Source organism: Callorhinus ursinus, unplaced genomic scaffold (genome assembly GCF_003265705.2).
Source record: "Callorhinus ursinus isolate GAN/ISIS: 27379988/994484 unplaced genomic scaffold, GSC_fseal_2.0 scaffold2, whole genome shotgun sequence".
Lineage (NCBI taxonomy): Eukaryota > Metazoa > Chordata > Mammalia > Carnivora > Otariidae > Callorhinus > Callorhinus ursinus.
In genome coordinates, this window is record NW_027397064.1 from 54,441,539 (window position 1) to 54,459,733 (window position 18,195).

Sequence of the window (18,195 nt, forward strand, 5' to 3'; positions counted from 1 at the left end):
AGCCTCCAGATCCCATGGTAGAGACACTCTGACAACTGAACAGTCAGAAATCATTTAGACATTTAGGAAACACTTCTAACATGAAAGACAGAAAAGGGAGAAGGAAGGAAAGAAAGAAGGAAGGAAGAAAGGGTGGATCCAACTTGGAGAAAATGAAAATAATGTAGGGACAGAAGAAGACATCAAAAAACAAGAGAGATCCTCAAAAATATAAGTTATTTTAAAAGACATAGTCAAATAACAGTAAAAAATTCTTGCAAATTATGACCACTGAAATGGAAACAAAAAGCGGTAGAATGGTTAGAAGATACAGTTGAGGAAAATTCCCACAAATCAAATAAAGAAAATAAATATATGACTGTGGAGGAAATAAAATGAAAAATTTTAGGTAATCTGTTCAGGAAGTCCAACTTCTGATGATAGCAGTTTAACAAAGAAAAAACAGGGAATGAGGTGAGGAGGAAATCATCAAAGAAATAACACCAGGAAAGAACCCTCAGAGAAGTAGGTAAGTTTCCATATGAAGAGGGCTTTTCAAGTACTCAATATGTTAAATGAAGAAAAGGCTGATATCAAAATGCATAATCATGAAACTTCAGAACTCCAGAAACAAAGAGGAAATCCAGGAACTCTGGTGTAAGGGCTACATACAAAGGATAGTATAGGAAATCATAATGGCAAAATTGGAAACAAGAAGACAATGGAACAATGCCTCAAAAGTACTGAAGGGAAATCACTTGCATAAAAGAATTCTATTTGCAGCCAAACTATTGATCAAATGTAAAGATAGGATAAAAACATTTTTGGAAATGCAAAAACAAAAAAAATTGCTTTCTCTGCATTTTTATTAGGAAGCTACTAGACTAGAGGCTTACTACCCAAAGGGGTGACAAAACAAGAGGAAGATTTGGGATCCAGGAAACAAGGGATCCAACAGAGAGAAAAAGGCACGGGGAGTCTACACAAAAATGGCAAAGGGAGCTTGTAGGGCATCAGCCAGGAGCCAGTCTAAACAAGAGCAAGGTGAAAAAGGCTTCTGGAAGGGGGTATCTTAGAAAAGGACCACCTGGGATTCGTGGTGTTGCTGGAGACTCGTAACACGTCTGCAGTCAATGACCCTCTGCAAACATCACCTGTTGGAACAACCATGCGTGAGTGTATCTCCATCCATGTGGGCCAGGCAGGCGTGCAGATGGGCAATGCCTGCTGGGAGCTCTACTGCTTGGAGCACAACATCCAGCCCAATGGCACCATGCCCAGTGACAAGGCGCTGGGCAGCAGCAATGACTCCTTCAACACCTTCTTCAGTGAGACTGGGGCTGGCAAGCATGTGCCCTGGGCTGTCTTTGTGGACCTGGAGCCTGCTGTCATAGATGGGTAAGAACTGGCATTTATAGGCAGCTCTTCCACCCTGAGCAGCTGATATCTGGCAAGGAAGATGCTGCCAACTACTATGCCCGAGGCCTCTACACTGTGGGGAAGGAGATCATCGATCTTGTGCTGAAGTGAGTCCGAAAACTGACAGACTAGTGCACCAGGCTTCAGGGTTTCCTGATCTTCCATAGCTTTGGGGGTGGCACTGGCTAAGGCTTCACCTCCCTGTTGATGGAGTGCCTTTCTGTTGACTATGGCAAGAAGTCCAAGTTGGAATTTGCCATCTATCCCACCCCCCAAGTATCCACAGCAGTTATGGAACCCTACAACTCCATCCTGATCACCCACACCACCCTGGAGCACTTGGACTACGCCTTCATGGTGGACAAGGCCATCTACGACATCTGCCACCGCAACCTGGACATCTGGACATCGAGTGCCCCACCTACACCCACCTCAACTGGCTCATCGACCAGATCGTGTCCTCCATCACGGCTTCCCTGTGCTTCGACAGGGCCCTCACAGAGTTCCAGATGAACCTGGTGCCCGACCTCCTCATCCACTTCCCACTGATGACCTACTCCCCCATTGTCTCAGCCAAGAAAGCCTACCATGAGCAGCTGTCGGTGGCAGAGATCACCAACACACTTTGAGCCCTCCAACCAGATGGTCAAATGTGACCCCGTCATGGCAAATACATGGCCTGCTGCATGCTCTACCACAGAGAAGTGGTGCCCAAGGATGTGAATGCCGCCATTGCCACTATCAAGACCAAGTGTACCATCCAGTTTATGGACTGGTGTCCCACAGGTTTCAAGGTTGGCATTAACCACCAGCCCCCCACAGTGGTGCCTGGGGGCGACCTGGCCAAGGTGCAGTGGGCAGTCTGCATGTTAAACAATACCACAGCCATCCCCAAGGCCTGGGCCTGCCTCAACCACAAGTTTGACCTGATGTATGCCAAATGGGTCTTTGAGCACTCGTACCTGGGCGAGGGCATGGAGGAAGGGGAGTTCTCAGAGGCCTGAGAGGACCTGGCTGCCCTGGAGAAGGATTATGAAGTGGGGACAGAGTCAATGGACAGCAAGGATGAGAGCGAGGAGTTCTAGGGGATCCTGGCATCTGCGACGTCCGTTCTCTCCCTAGTTTTGTATTTCTCATTCCACTGTTTCCCTGACCCCCTACAAATACAATCAGTGTCTCAAGCAAAAAAAAAAAAAAAGAAAGAAAGAAAGAAAAGGACCACCTGATTTGTTTGATTGTCATAAGAGAAAACATACCCCTTTGTCCAAGATTTGGGAATAAACTAGAACAAAAACAGATAATGAAAGCAAATGAAAAAGAGAAAGAGAGTTATTGATTCTAGGGAGAATAACCAGAACAGACAATAAAGGAACTGGTATCATCATAGACTTAGCTGTGAAAAAGATGTACATAGTCCAAGACTTTGAATATTTATCTAACCAAAATGAGGGAAGGTGTTTGCAGGGAGGAATGGTGTGAAAGCCAAACCTCATCATTAAAGGTAGGAAACTCATAGTTAATACCTAAAGGCCAAAAAGAAAAATTTAAATAACAGTGTAAGGATGTTATTCAAAAACATGATCACAAATACTAGAATAGGTTAGAAGATTTCAAACTTGTTGCCACTGAAGAGGACTCAGGAGAGAAAGGCTGTTGGGGGCTTAATTTTAAGCCTTCAAAATAATTTGTCTTTTTAAAAAGATTGTATCTACATACACCTTTATAAAAGCTTTAAAAATAAAAGGATAAAAATAAGAGAATCCAGGGGCTCAGCTGGTTAGGCAACCGACTCTTGACTTCGGCTCCGGTCATGATCTCAGGGTGTGAGATGGAGCCCAGTCTCCAGCCCCAGGCACGGAGCCCGCTTGAGTCTCTCTCTCCCTCTCCCACTGCCCCCCCTTCCACCCCCACACGCACGTGTACACACTCTCTCTCTCTCTCTAAAAAAAATTAAAAATAAGTAGAATCAAGGTATCAAAATAAATCCATAATCTAGAATCAGATGCATTTATGGTAATAAATGCATATTTCAAATTTAATGACTACACCTGTTAATCTATCAAGTTTTACAATTTCAAGTTAATATACTTTTTTAAGGAAGAACAATGAGAGGATTATGATGGAATTATATAGCCATTGTATTAAAAAGTGGCTTTTAAGATAGTTTCAATTACATTAAGTACACTCCAAAATCTTAAGTATTTTGTGGGGTTTTTTTGTAATGTGTACCAATTTTTCTTTCCCAAGCATGTGTTCATTCTTTCCACTATTTAGAAACAACACTGGGTAGATGACATATAAATACAAAATCTCCTGTCCTCAAGAGGTTTAAAAAATTCATTTCCCATGTTTTCCAGAGGTCTGTCTGGGAGAATCCATCATTGATTTTTTTTTTCAATTCACTATTTGAATAGTTTTTCCCATTTGTAAATATGAGTATCTCCAAACAGTGGCTCACAACACATTTCAACCTAAACATATAAACATTTCAGTGGGACAGAAAACTGCACTTTATTCAAACAATAGATTAGAGATGAAATAGTGGTTTTAAGGTTGTTTTTGACATTTAAAAAGGGCTGAAGTATTTTCATCCCTTTGCTGCCTGTTGTTTCGTGAGAGACCTAATAACTTTGAAGAGAAGGTCCCAGCACATTATATACACTGAAACCCCGTCCAATGCAAAGTGATATTTTCCTTTCTATTTTTCATTTCTGGATGCTGGCTCCAGTCAACAATATAATCATTTTCTCTTATTGATTTTCTTATAAAATGTATCCTTGTTAGATTCATTGATGACTATACATTACAGAAGCACCTGATAAAATTTCATTGTGTTATTACCACCACACAGGAAATGCTTTCTGCTGGATGAGAATAACTACTTCTCAAGGTGAAGATGAAACTGTGTTTAATGCAGAATTCCAGAGAATGGCATCCTTAGTTGAAAACTAATCATCAAGAACTCCCACCCTCAAATCAATTCAATATTATTCTCTGCTAAGAAGATGCACAGTATCACTCTAGCTTGACCTCAGTTTTCCAATTTCAAAAAAAAAAAAGATGAATTTTCCCACTTTAAACACTTAACAACTTAAAGCTTTAGCTCTTCAAAAGAATTCTGATTCACTCATGACTGACCTGTGCAGCGCACCTCCTAAATCACTCTGTGTAGTTTTTGGTGGTCTGTATCTGATTAACTTGGATTGATTTGGGCTGGATTTGTTAAAACAACTCAAGTCAAATAGTGACTTGCATTTGCAGAGTCATGTAAATATGTAACCCATAGTTATTTTTTCCTTTTTCATTTGGGGGCATCATAATAAAGTATAATATCATTGGGTCCTCTTTTCTACTGAGAAATGCTTAAGTGCTTTCTTTCATTTTACCAAAATTATAGGCTTCCTGATATTCCTAAAGCACCACAAAAACAACAAAGGCTACATTTTTAGAAATTTATTCAAGGGTTATGGATTATTCCTAGGAAGTCTACCTAAAAAGGAAATAAAATGTTAATATTATCACTTAAAAATTTGAAAGGACATAATCTCTTCAGTTACATTTTGTCTCAAGCTGTGTTGCCCCTAATGGAGTGGCTCACAAAGATACTGCTTCAAAAACAATAAACTTAATTTTTTTTCTTGGTGGGAAATGATTTTTCAAAAGCATTTTCATATTTAAAATTAGAATGATTGTTAAATTTAAATAATAAAAGCATTCAGAACCCCACCCCCCATAGATCAGATGACAGCAAATTTATGAATAAAGCTAATTTTAAAAATTAGGACACTTAAAGCTAGCACTTTGCTACATAAAAGATGGCCAATGATACTGCAACATTCTTAACTCAATCTCCTCTGAATTAGAGAATATTTTAAATCAACGCCATTTTATTTCTTTAAATCACACACAATAACTGACACAGCTTGCAGGACACTGCTAATAAGAGGTTCCTTAGGGATCTGATCGACACATAGGGAAACAATTCACAATAAGCATTCTGATTGTACATGATCGGCTGCTTAAAACAGCATGTACACTAAACTGGCCTTTGTAGATTATTAATTTGCGTGACAGACCCTTTCTGCAACCTCGAGGGAAGAGCCCAGCTCTTATCTCGACTATCAGCCTTCTTCTGACTAAGGAGGTTTCAACTCTAAGTTTATAAGCAGCACACTGGCTAAGATTTTCAGATAACCCAACTTTGCTCCTTAATACCTGACTGCCTTTGGCTTAAGCTGGAGCAAGCTATTTTCGTATCTGCAAGCCTTAGTGTCCCCATGTGAAAAAGGTGGTGAGGGTGAGAGTGTGCAAGTTCAAGCGAATCAAGTGTTAAAATCGAATTTGATCCTGAAAAAAGATGACCGGGCCGATAGCACTTTTCTCCATAAATCATTTTGAGGGAGTCCTGACCACAATAACATCCCACTTGGCTATTGTATTAAATGTGTGTAAACAAAGCGACTCTTCTAGCCATTCTAAAAAATATGCACTTGGGGACTTATAAACAGCATATTTTTATTCATTAAATCATTTTTAAAATAGGCTGTGAATGAGAACTTAAGAGTGCTTAAGAAAATATTATTCATTTTGCAAAAGAGTTACTCCGGCCTAGAATGCAAACTGGTCACCTGGGACTATTTTAAAACCACAAGCAGGAAGAGGCAGAGGTCATTGCCCTCCTCCCTCTAAGACAAGCCAAACCTCCTCAGACTTGGCCTATCCACTCCCAAGCTGGGGCTGGGCCATCCACTGGGGCTTTTGCAGTCTGGAGAGGACCAAGATTTTTTTATTTCAACAAGACAGAAAATCACAAAACTGAAAACAAATTTGCCGTAAGGAAAAAAAAAAGTACTTTGTGTTCCAGATTTTATTTTAAAACATTTATTCAGCCTTCTCTACGATTTCAAGCCCCACAGCCCAAAGGCATTAAACTGTATTGAAGCTTAATGGCCTGAGAAGTTTCCTTTTGAATTAAAACACATCCAGTTACGAAAGGGGGAGGGGATGGCATCTGCAACTAATCTGAAAGTTCCATTTTGGGTCCTGGACTTTGAGGACATAAAAATAGCCAGCAGAAGACTTTCAAATCACACAGAAGGGAATATGATTTCTGGGAGCTGGGTTTCTAGACCAATGCCTCGCTAAGGGAATTTTCCATTAGTGCAGAGTGACCTAATAGAGAGGTTTAGATGAACACTGAGAAGAGAAAAACAACCTACCTAAGCTTGTCCAGACATTGCTCCTTCTCACCAGGTGCTTCACTTATTATAGAGACAAATTCTAGGGACTTGCATTTCATGGATAAAATGGGGCCTTTGTCTCCAGACCAGTGGGCCCCAAAATAAGAATGGTATACAGGGATATGGGGAGAAATTTTAAATTATTTTATTTATGTGTACTACTGAGATCATCTTCTTCAATTTTCTGTTTGATATACATAAAGAACATGGAACATCCTCTAAATAGGTAAATGTACCTATGATGGGTACTCAGTTAAGGAAATTTAGAGACAATTCCTGTAGACACTATACCTGACGTACAGCCTCGGCTTCCGCAGGAACTGAGGGCTGACGGTGGTTGTTCTAAACCTTTGTCCATGGAGGAACCCCTTGCATGTTGCAGGGCCAGTCACCACAACTCCGAGAACCTGACTGAGGACAGCTCTACTGACTAGATTTTGTTCTGCTTCCTGCTCTTTTGCCCTTCATTTAAAAAAAAAAAAAAAAGTGCTACTGTGCATCATTAACAATGGTACTATAACAAAGTACAAAGAGCTGGTCCTGTGCAAGTCTTTATTAGCAACTGTCACTGTAAAATATCTACATTTGCATTAGTGCAACACAGAGCAACTCTGACACAATTGTGTTCCATTCAACACCCTATTTCTTGTGATAGTGAGCTTATTTCAGCAATAGAGAAATGCTGGCTATCAAAGTGGACATTTTTATTATCAACTTCAATCTACTATTTTTGAAGAGCTATTTTTGTCTCCATACAAACAGGATACAGAGTACAACTTTCTTTTGTTGATTGTCAGTGTTTCCTCTTTTGAGTGTAAGTTGCCTGAATGGGTGGTTAGTGAAAGGAGAATGGGGTGGTCTCTGAGAAATACAGATTTGGTTTCTAAGCTTCAGGATGTTCAAAGAAAGAAAGAGTAACACAAACAACTAGTTAAGGATTTGAAAAAAAGTATTTTTAAATATCTAAATGACTTAACATTTCACAGTAAGAAAGAACCTCCACCCTCCAATAAAATATCCCTTCACTTTAAGAGATTCCAATGGACATTGTATTTAAGCAGTTTAAACAGTTTTTGGTTTTAAAAAGTTTACATCCATGCGGCACCTGGGTGGCTAAGTTGGTTAAGTGTCCAACTCTTGATTTCGGCTCAGGTCATGATCTCAGGGTCACGGAATTGAGCCCCTAATCAGGCTCCATGCTCAGCAGTGAGTCTGCTTGAGATTCTCTCTCTCTCCTTCTGTCCCTCCCCCCAACTCATGTGCTTGTGCTCTTTCTCTAAAAATAAATAAGTAAATCTTTAAAAAGTTTATATCCTCATAAGGTTTAAGATACCTAATTTTAAAGATAAAACGCCTGGCAAAGTCCTCCAAGTCTCAAAGAAAATGATCAATATGACCAACTGACCAATCTGCTTCATGGGTAACAAGTATACTCTTTCCTCAAGAACCTTTTCTCCTCCTTACTCAGGTGGCCAAACCCTGGCAGGTCCCACTGTTATAATCTCTCATAACATATCTCTTGGGGACCTTTATCATAAGTATTTAAACAATTGTCTACTTCTGGTTTAAAGATTTTTTTGTAGATTGACTTTTCTGTTCCCCAACACCCCATTTGAAAACCACCCCTCAAACAATAGGAGAAACAAGAAACAAAAACACAAGCTCTATCTCTGATGAGACTCAGAGTCATCTGCAACCCCCAGCCACAATATATACACGTGGAAAGCAGGTGGAAGGTGCTAATAGACTTGACCAAGCAGAAAGGGCAAAAGCTAAGCACTCGTAGAGGGACATACAGAGGAGAAGCCAGCTCAGCCAACAGAATGCCCCAACTGGGAAAGCCTCAGGAATGGGAAGCACCAGGGGCTGGGGGGTGGGACTTAAATGCCCTGTGAAACCAGAGCGTTGGGCTGACATCTTCAACAGACCAGTTGTTCACTCCCTCCTCTATCTTGGATCCTCACCTCCACCCTGCAAGGCCAGGTTATGGGAAGAGTGTTCTCTGGAGAAACAGAAACAGACTCAGGGACACAAGGCACAGCAAAAAGCAATGGAGAGATGGCTGTGACTGCTCATCTTCATATTAAATGAGATGCCCAGCTCTTCTCCCACCTTCCTTCTAAATGCAATAGTTAGATTTATACACCCTTAACAAAAGATGATAGCCCCTTAATGGAAAGCCCCAGAGAACAGACCAATATGTCGTTATATCTGGGGGCTTGTCAATGAAAAAGGCAATTCACAGTCTGATGATTCTACAGTGACTTTCACCAGCTAAGTTTCTCACATATAGTGTCTCCAATCTTAAATATGTACCTCCCTATGTTCTCAGCAATTTTCCTTTCAGAATTTTTTCCTAAGGAAGCAGTCACACAAGTGGACAAAAATGTGTATACAACAAACCCTAGCACAACATTACTTATAATAGTAACAAACTGGAAACCTAAATGTTTCCAACAATAGATGGCTGGGTAAATAAATGTTGTAACCATTAAAATGGATCAGTATATGTATTGACATAGAAAGATACTAAGGGCCTAGTGATAGTGATAAAAGACAGGTTTCAAACACTGTATGTTGTAATTCCATTTATATAAGTAAGTTTATTTATATATGCAAAAAACATGAAGATTTTTAAAAATAGTGGTTCTCTCTAGAAAGCAGAATATGAGAGAATTTTCATTTCTCTGCATTACTTGAATATTTTATCAAACTTACATCAGAAAATCAAATAAAATTCCTATTTAGAAAATAAAATGTTACAGATAATTTTAAATACGGCCCTTGATCTTAATTATAAACTTACAGACAATAAATACCAGACATTTGAGAAAATCCTCAAACATGCTGGACAGAAATGTAAACCAATAAACATGGTAGAGGGAAGAGAGGACCTCTAAAGTGAGGAAACCATGCAGGGAGCAGAAGAAAACATCCAAAAAACTACAATTAATGTCCACAGGGGGTAAAAGAGAAAACTGCATTCATGAAACAAAGTGAAGCTCTAGAAAGGGAACGAATAATAAGGAAAAGCTTTAGAAAAGAAAAATAGGGCCGCTAAAAGAAAAACTCCAGACCGGAAGACAAAGTCAAGAAAATCTAAGGAAATAGATGATGAAAGAAAAACATGAGAAAATTAGAGTATCAGTGTAGAACACTGAACAGCTGATAATTAGAACTGACAAAAAGAAAGAAAAGAGAAAATTCTCAAGTAAGTAAGATAAGAAACATTTCCAGTACTGAAGTTTATAAATCCAAAAAGTGAAAGGCCTCCTGAAAGACTACTATCAGATATGAATAAAAAATGTCCACATTGGGAAATTTTAGAACAATAAGGATAAAGCAAAGATCCTAGTATCTTCCAAATGGGAGAGTGCTCAACTCAGACATACAAAGGATCAGGAGTAAGAATGGCATCAGATGCCAAAAGGCTGCATTAAAACCCAGAGGACAATGGAACAATGAAGAGCACTTTCATTTAGAATTCCATAACCAAATTATCATTCCAAGGTGAGGGCAGAAGAAAGATCATGTACAAGATGCAAAATATTAAAACAAGATGCAAAATATTAAAACGATTGCCTCTCCTGCCCCTCCTTCTCAGGCCCTTTTCTCTCACAAAACGAGTGAACAAAACATGGATGAGTAAAACATGTGCTTCACGAAAATAGGGAATCCAATGTAGGCAAGAGGCAAAAGAAAATCCCAGGGCACAGGCCTCAGAGCAACTGGTTCAGATTAGAGCGAAGACCCAGAATCCAGGAAAGATGTTTTCATGGAGAAAAAGTCAGAAGGGAGGGTGTAGGGAGAACCTGACAGAGTATCAGATAAAGTAACTCTGAGGGAAATGGGACTGAGCAACTGTAAGAAAGGAGGGAAAGACCTATAAACGGGTACAGAGAAAACAAATCCAGTGATAATCAAGGGAATTAGTAACTCCAGGGAAAGTGAAGAGTTACATGGTAGGAGAAATGTAATCACAGTACACTAGCTGGCTCAGACAACAATGCTGACAATCATAATTTTATAAATTCGGAAACACTGATCTAACCAAAAATAATGGGGAAAGACTGGAGGGTGGTGTAAGCGAGCTAGGTCTTCAACAGTGATGAGTAAAAGTGATGACTCAACAGAAAGAAGCATACACTTATTTAGAAATATGGAAGTCTTACCAGAAGAAACAAGCCAAAGAACTGAAAGTAGTTGAAGGATGGGGACCAGAGCATTTCATTACATAGTAAATGAGACCATTCCTCTCCATGGAAGACTGTTACCGCTTTTACCTAAAGATAAGCATCAGTCCTGATACTCTACTACAAAAATTCAGCCTTAATTCTATACTTTAAAAACTAGACTATCATGTCTTTGTTCAGTGTTTAATATCCATAGGCAAAGAAATTCCTCCCATCCTGCCCCTTCATCACAGGCCTGCAAAGCCTTCTCCACCAAGATGAATTGGCTCAGACCAGACACTCTACTGGCCTGAATAAAATACAGATGTGCAACAGTCTCCAACTTGCATATGGATTTGTTGCAGAAATTCCTGGGCTAGTTAGTTGTCTGGAACATGGGAGTCTTTTTTCTTCCCTACCTCTACCCCATAAGACATGTTTTAGATGATTATTCCTCTCAGAATTCTGGACAGTAGCTTTCTAGGGTCAATGGGATGGGGGGTGGTAACCATAAGTCAGATGTAGGTTGTTGTTAAGACTGAGATTCTGTGTTGGATGGTGGGTTTATGGATACTTAGTATAAAATTATAGTATAAATCATGAAGTATAAATATAATATAAATCCTATAGTATAAATCATAAAATTATAATAAGTACGCAACAAAACTAGGCCCAGTGATAAGAGTATTTCATGGACCAAAAATCATCAGCCCATTTCTATGTACCTAAAACCCAGTGGAGACAAAAATATATCAGCCCCAAATCCTGCTTAACTGATGATATAACAGATGGCACATTTGCCCATATCTTCAGCAATTACACGCAATACATATTTTTAATAATATTGTTCAGTATATTTTTTGAGGGTTGACTGATTTTATTTCTTTAATTTTTTATGGGAATATAGTTGATACACAAGGTTACATTAGTTTCAGGTGCACAACATGGTGATTCGACCTCTCTATACTATGTTATGCTCACCACAAGCGTCGCTACCGTCTGTCACCAACCGTATAATGCTATAACACTACCACTGACTGTATCCCTATACTACCTTTTATTCCTGTGACTTAGTCATCCCACAACTGGAAGCCTGTAGCTCCCACCGCCCTTTTCCCATTATACCCAACACCACACCCCCCCTTCCTCTGGCAACCATCAGTTTGTTCTCTGTATTTACAGGTCTGATTCTGCTTTGTGTTTGTTTATTCATTTGTTTTGTTTTTTAGAGTCAATAAATATTTATTAAATGCCTCCTAAGGGGTAAGGCACTGAGCAATCCTCTGATTACAGTAATCAAGAGAGACATGGCCTGTGTCCTATGGGCACTGAAGAATCACCTGTATCTTTCAAAATTCAGAAATTATATTTAAATACATGGACCATTCCAAATGTGTTAAAAACATACACATAGTAGTTCTCTTATGCATCCCATTGCTGGTCATCAAACAAAAATGAAAAGCAACAATAAAATGGATTAGAAAAAGTATATTGGTTTTAGCTTGATCATGGGTACTTGTGAAAAGCAGATTTAATCAGGAAAATGGAGAGTTCCAAGAAGGTCCAAGCAGGGACCCCTTTTGAGGTTCTAAGAGAGGATGATGCTGGTCCTTCTCCCTCTCTTGACACAGACATCCCTGAGTACTGCTTTAAGCTTATTAGTCAAGATCAGGGGCATATTTAGGTCACAGATAATAGTGAATATATGTTAATACTGAGAAAGTAACCAAAGTCTCTAAATTCTCCTCAAAAAGCAATTTTCCCCATGATTTCCTGATTTTTTTCTCTCTTATACACTTCTTTTCCAGAGTTTCTCTCTAATTCTCTTGAGTTGCTTCCTTTCATCCTAAAAATCTGTCTGAATATCTCAGTACCAAACAGGTTTTCACCCAGAAATCCTGGTTTATACCATACCCCACATACCTCCCAGACCACACACATATACATCCTGATTTACACACTGCACACACACACACACACACACACACACACACACACACACATACACACACACTCCACATGCGCCTGACAGCTCCCATCGCCAGCAGCCTCCCGGGCTTGGCAGGCCCAAACCTGCAGTCATGATCCCACATCAGGGCTAAGGCCTCACAGGAGCTCATTCAGAGAAAATGTACTAACCATGCAGTTACGCCTTTGCCACGGGCTGCAGGCAGGAGAGGCCTGGTTCCTGATGCCCACACATACAACCCAACCCTCCTGCCGCCCAGAATAACAATGCAATAGGAAAAGGCAAGATAGTTAGACGGAAGACAGGGGAGGGAAACATTCACATTTGTTGAACAACACTTACATAGCATGTACTTTTTGCCAGGCCTGTTCTGAGTGCTTTACAAATGCTAACCTGTGAGGCAGATACTATTATTTACACTGCAAGACAGAAAGATGGAGGCCGGAGAGCTTAAGCAACTTGTCTAAAGTCACACAGCTGTAAGGTGATGGATTTGATCCACGCAGTGTGGCTCCCGAGTCTGTGCTCTTAATTATGACGCTGTATAACTCCTTGAGCCTGAGATAGAAAGCCTAGTCTCTACCCTCCTAATTCCTGGGATAATCAAGAAGCTGTTTTTCTATCAGAAGGCATAGAGAGAGGTGGGGCAAGTGCTTGAGAAAAGCCAAGAAACTTGCCAGCCAGGCAGAGGAACAGAGGTTGAGAATAGGGATCAGGGAAGGAGAGTCCTGGGGGATCTTTTGACAGCGTGAGTCCAGTACTCCGTGGTCGAAACATACATGGGGTGGGACAGTGCTAGCGGCTAAGGTAGGGGAGGTGACTCCAGTCCTGGAGGCCACTCATAAATAGGAAATAAACCAGAAGTGGCGGTTAAAGGCTGCCTGAACTGATAAGAGGGCACTCTGGCTATGTGTGGATATAGCACTCTGGAAAATGAAGCCAAATCACTGTCATCCAAGAAGCAGATAAATAGCATTTACAGACCCTGGCTTCTTTTCAACTCAGTGAACGTTCATAAAGACCGTCTATGAGGAAAGCATAACATTCGACAGAATGAATTAAGGAGCATGGTCCAGATTTTTCTCACCTCAGCGAGGTGTTTACATTTAACTTGATTGTGGGCTTGGTATGCATGAGACGTTCAGTGGGGACCTCAGCCACCAAGGGCCCCTGAGAGCAGCCTGCAGCACTGTCTGCAAACTGAGAGCAGCCAGGTTTCTCAGAAGCATCACCAGTTGGAGGTGAAAGAAAGAAATAAAAGGGGGGAGAAACAGAGGAACCAAAGTTAGTCAAGATAAAAGAAATCCACAATAGGAAGGTCAGCCACTCTAAGAATAACTGTCCTGCAAAAACAAAACCAGGCCAAATATAATGTCTCCTACCTCAGCCAAAATCATCTGCCTTTGGAAGTCAGTGTGATGTTCCGGTATTTTTTTCTCCTTTATTCCCTATAGGCTCTTCTAAGGTAGGCCATTCTCTGTGAGAAGATATATGTGAGCAAGGTTTCATTTGAAATCTGTTTTCCAACTATGAAATTTGTGGTGGTTATTTTTAGAACAAAAGATAGTTTAAGAAATAATTAGGTGCCCATATGTGATACAGGCTAGATAGCAGCAAATGTTTTTAGGATTATGTCTAAAAAATTCAAACTGAAAAGTAGAAAAAAAATAATGTAGATTTGAAGTTTATCTAAAGGATCACTTATTTAAAATTCAGCAATATAATGTAACTGTACCTCAATTTCCCCATTTGCATACTGCACTGTTGTTTGCATAAAATGACTTCCCTGACCCCTCCCTGCCCCCAATCTGTGAGGCCAGCATGATCAGTTGGGTTTCCAGTAGTGGTGATGGATTTGCTCTGATCCACCCTCACCCTTTATCCCGTTTCCGCCCATGATGAATGGGCACCATTACAAGATGGCGACCGGGGTTAGGAGTGCAGCCTAGAGGAGCTCATCCCCATGGGGGAATCAAACGCTGGACCTTGGCCTCTTTTGTGTGGTGCTTTAACCTACTGAACTAATCAGCCACAGAAAAATAAGGATGCTTATCACTGACTTGCCAAATAGAAGTGCTATGAGAATGTATTTTTAAAAAAAAGAAGAAAGGAGAGAGATCTTAGAAGCTTTGCTTCTATAGAAAACAGCTATTTAAATACCAACTAATATTATTATAAGTCAGAAACAGGCAACAGCAATAAAAGCTGTTTCTCTAAGTCAACAACTGGCTGGAGACTACATGTGTCTACAAAATGAGTTTCATAAGATCATGCTTATTTTAGAAACATCAATACTAAAACAGCAGTAACAGAAAGTGTTTTTCCCCTTAGTTTAAGCACTGCTTGGATATGCATTATATCCAGCCGAGCAATAACTAAACAAATTCTTCTCTTAAATTTCCCCCAAGTTCAAGTATATGGCTTTGAGCACATCACAAGCTTTATAAAACAGCCTAGCTTTAAGTATACAATAATCGCTCATTTCCTGGCCATTAATTCAGACATCATGCAATCACTCAAAGGCATCCATTTTCCTTTGCTGCTATTTTGGGGACTGCTGCCCTATTGTCATCCCTGCCTTAGACCCCTGACTTAGTCGTCTTTTAATTAGAGCCAGCGAGAGCGACAGGCGGAGTCAGCCTGCTGAGGGTGATCCATCACATGGCTCTCTGCTCCCTGGCCTCCTAGATGACAGTTTATAAACAGGACATCTTGGGTATCAAGACAGCTGCTTAAGGAAAGAGAAGAACAAATGGTGACCATCTTGTAAGCTACTTCCCTGAGATTACTCTATTCCAGGGCTGTATTTACTGACTTTGTATTTTGATTAAACATCCAAATAAACTTTACCAATGATGAGTCTTGGAAGATGCTTTGTCTAAGCTTGCCCTCAAACACACTGATGTCATACCCTAAGAGTTGCCCAAGGTGTTAACATACATACTTCCAACTGAGCAACTGGGCCTATTTTTAATGGATCTGCTTTTTAGCTAAACCCTGGCCATGTTGACCAACCGCAAAGGTACCAGTCCTGGAAAAGAAGAAAATAAAAATCAACTCAATGCTGGTAGGCTCTTTCACTGCCATTACAGAAATCACTAATTACTAGCCCACAGAACACTACTATTCAACAGTAGTTTCCAGGTAAAACTAAAAGACTGACTTATGTCTGCTGAAGTCTAACCCTGTTATCCCAGAGAGAAGACCTATAAGACCCAAAGTTATATAGCTGTAATTCAACTCTACAACCCTGGGGTGAGCTGGTGCATGTTCTGGGTGCCGGGTTAGACACCCAGCCCTGCACTGGAGAAGCTCACAGCTAGAGGGAGTGGTGCTGGTGAGGCTGAGGGGAACAGCATGACACGTGCAGAACCAGCACTGTGATGCAAAAGATGCCAAGAGGCTAAGGCTAGAGCTGCACCGGCTAGATTTAACACAGTTCTTTCATGTACTGTGGACTGTGACCTGGGGTGGCTTACTTAGCCCATCTGTATCTCAGTTTCATTACTGTTTGATGTATTTCTTTCCAGTCCTCTGAGTGTGTGTGTGTGTGTGTATGTGTGTGTGTAATCTTACACACAATAGAGTTGAAATTTTAATTTTTGTACATTTAAATCTTATTTTATACACTTAAGAGTATAACAAAAGCATTTTTCCATGTCAATGTTATTTCTCATGACTCTATAAGAATACAACATACAAATATGTATTAACTTGCTGGACACCTACATTGTTTCCATTTTTCACTATAATAAATTATGATACATATTTTTCCTACCTTCCAAAAGAGCTTAATAGTATTGGATTGAAATAGTCCATGAAAACAGTATGGAGGTTCCTCAAAAAGTTGAAAATAGAACTACCCTATGACCCAGCAATTGCACTACTGGGTATTTACCCCAAAGATAAAAAGGTAGTGATCTGAAGGGGCACCTGCACCCCAATGTTTATAGCAGCAGTGTCCACAATAGTCAAACTATGGAAAGAGCCTAGATGTCCATTGACAGATGAATGGATAAAGAAGATTTGGTTTATATATATATAATGGAATATTATGCAGCCATAAAAAAAAACAAAACGAAATCTTGCCATTTGCTATGATGTGGATGGAACTAGAGGATATTATGCGAAGTGAAATAAATCAATCAGAGGAAGACAATTATCATATGATCTCACTGATATGTGGAATTTGAGAAACAAGGCAGAGGATCATAGAGGAAGAAAGGAAAAAATGAAACAAGATGAAACCAGAGAGGGAGACAAACCATAAGAGACTACTCATCTCAGGAAACAAACTGATGGCTGCCGAAGTGGAGGGAGTGGGAAGGATGGGGTAGCTGGGTGATGGACATTGGGGAGGGTATGTGCTATGGTGAGCACTGTGAATTATGTAAGACTGATGAATCAGAGACCTGTAACCCTGAAACAAATAATACATTATATGTTAATGATAATAAAAAAATTTAAAAAATAAAGATTATACACATATAACATGAAAAAAAATATTCCATGAAAGATTTTAATTCCTCAATGAAACTGTCTAAAACCCAATCATTTAGGAGGTAATTATGCCATAACTATTTGATTCTTCCTTAGCTTGGTCATGTTCTATTCCATTTTTTAATAAGAATGCAGATTTTACAGACTGTAAATAGAACCAATTCAATATTAAACAATGAATGTTGACTTGACCTCCTACTGTATTTCCAGGCATTGATCTAGGCGTTGAGGATAGCGCAGTGAACAAGAGAGATCAACCTCAGATGGTAACTACACTTGTGGTGAGCATACCATAACATATAAACTTGCTGAATCACTATGCTGTACACCGGAAGCTAATAGCACATTGTGTGTCAACTATACTTTGGTTAAAAAAAAAGACAGACCAACCAACCTCAGTCTTCAAGGAGTATGCCGCCTAGCAGGGAAGACAGAAAAACAAATGCACAAGTAAACATAAAGTACGTCAGAAGCTGGTAAGGGCCATAGAGGAAAAGCTTGAGAGAGAGACAGGTAGGACGTACAGGTTGGGGGAGGTACTATTTTTTTTAATAGAATAGGCAGGGAATAACTCACTAAGAAGATGATATTTGAGTAGAAATTGAAGGAAAAGAGGTGGGAAAGTGGTCCAGGCTGAGTAAACAAGAAAGAGCATGAAGGCCCACCGGCTGGAGATGAGGAGGTGAAGTGAATATGACAGGAGATGTGTTCCGAGAGGTAGCAGGGGCCAAATAATGTCTGGCCTAATAGGCCTTTGTAAAGACTTTGAGCTGAGTTGGTAGACCCGAATTCCTAAAAGATGCTTTCATACACATTCTGAAAGTATCCACCTCTTTCTAAAGAATGGCTCTCAAAATAACATGATTTGCTATGAGTTCTAGTTGATGTATTTTTAGGCCTGCTTCCCATTCTAATC

General features: G+C 40.0%; 1 pseudogene; it reads left to right on the top strand.

The window, feature by feature from the left end:
* The first annotated feature begins 1,089 nt into the window (after positions 1–1,089).
* LOC112807062 (tubulin alpha-1C chain pseudogene) lies at positions 1,090–2,483 on the top strand (annotated as a pseudogene).
* Positions 2,484–18,195: the final 15,712 nt, after the last annotated feature.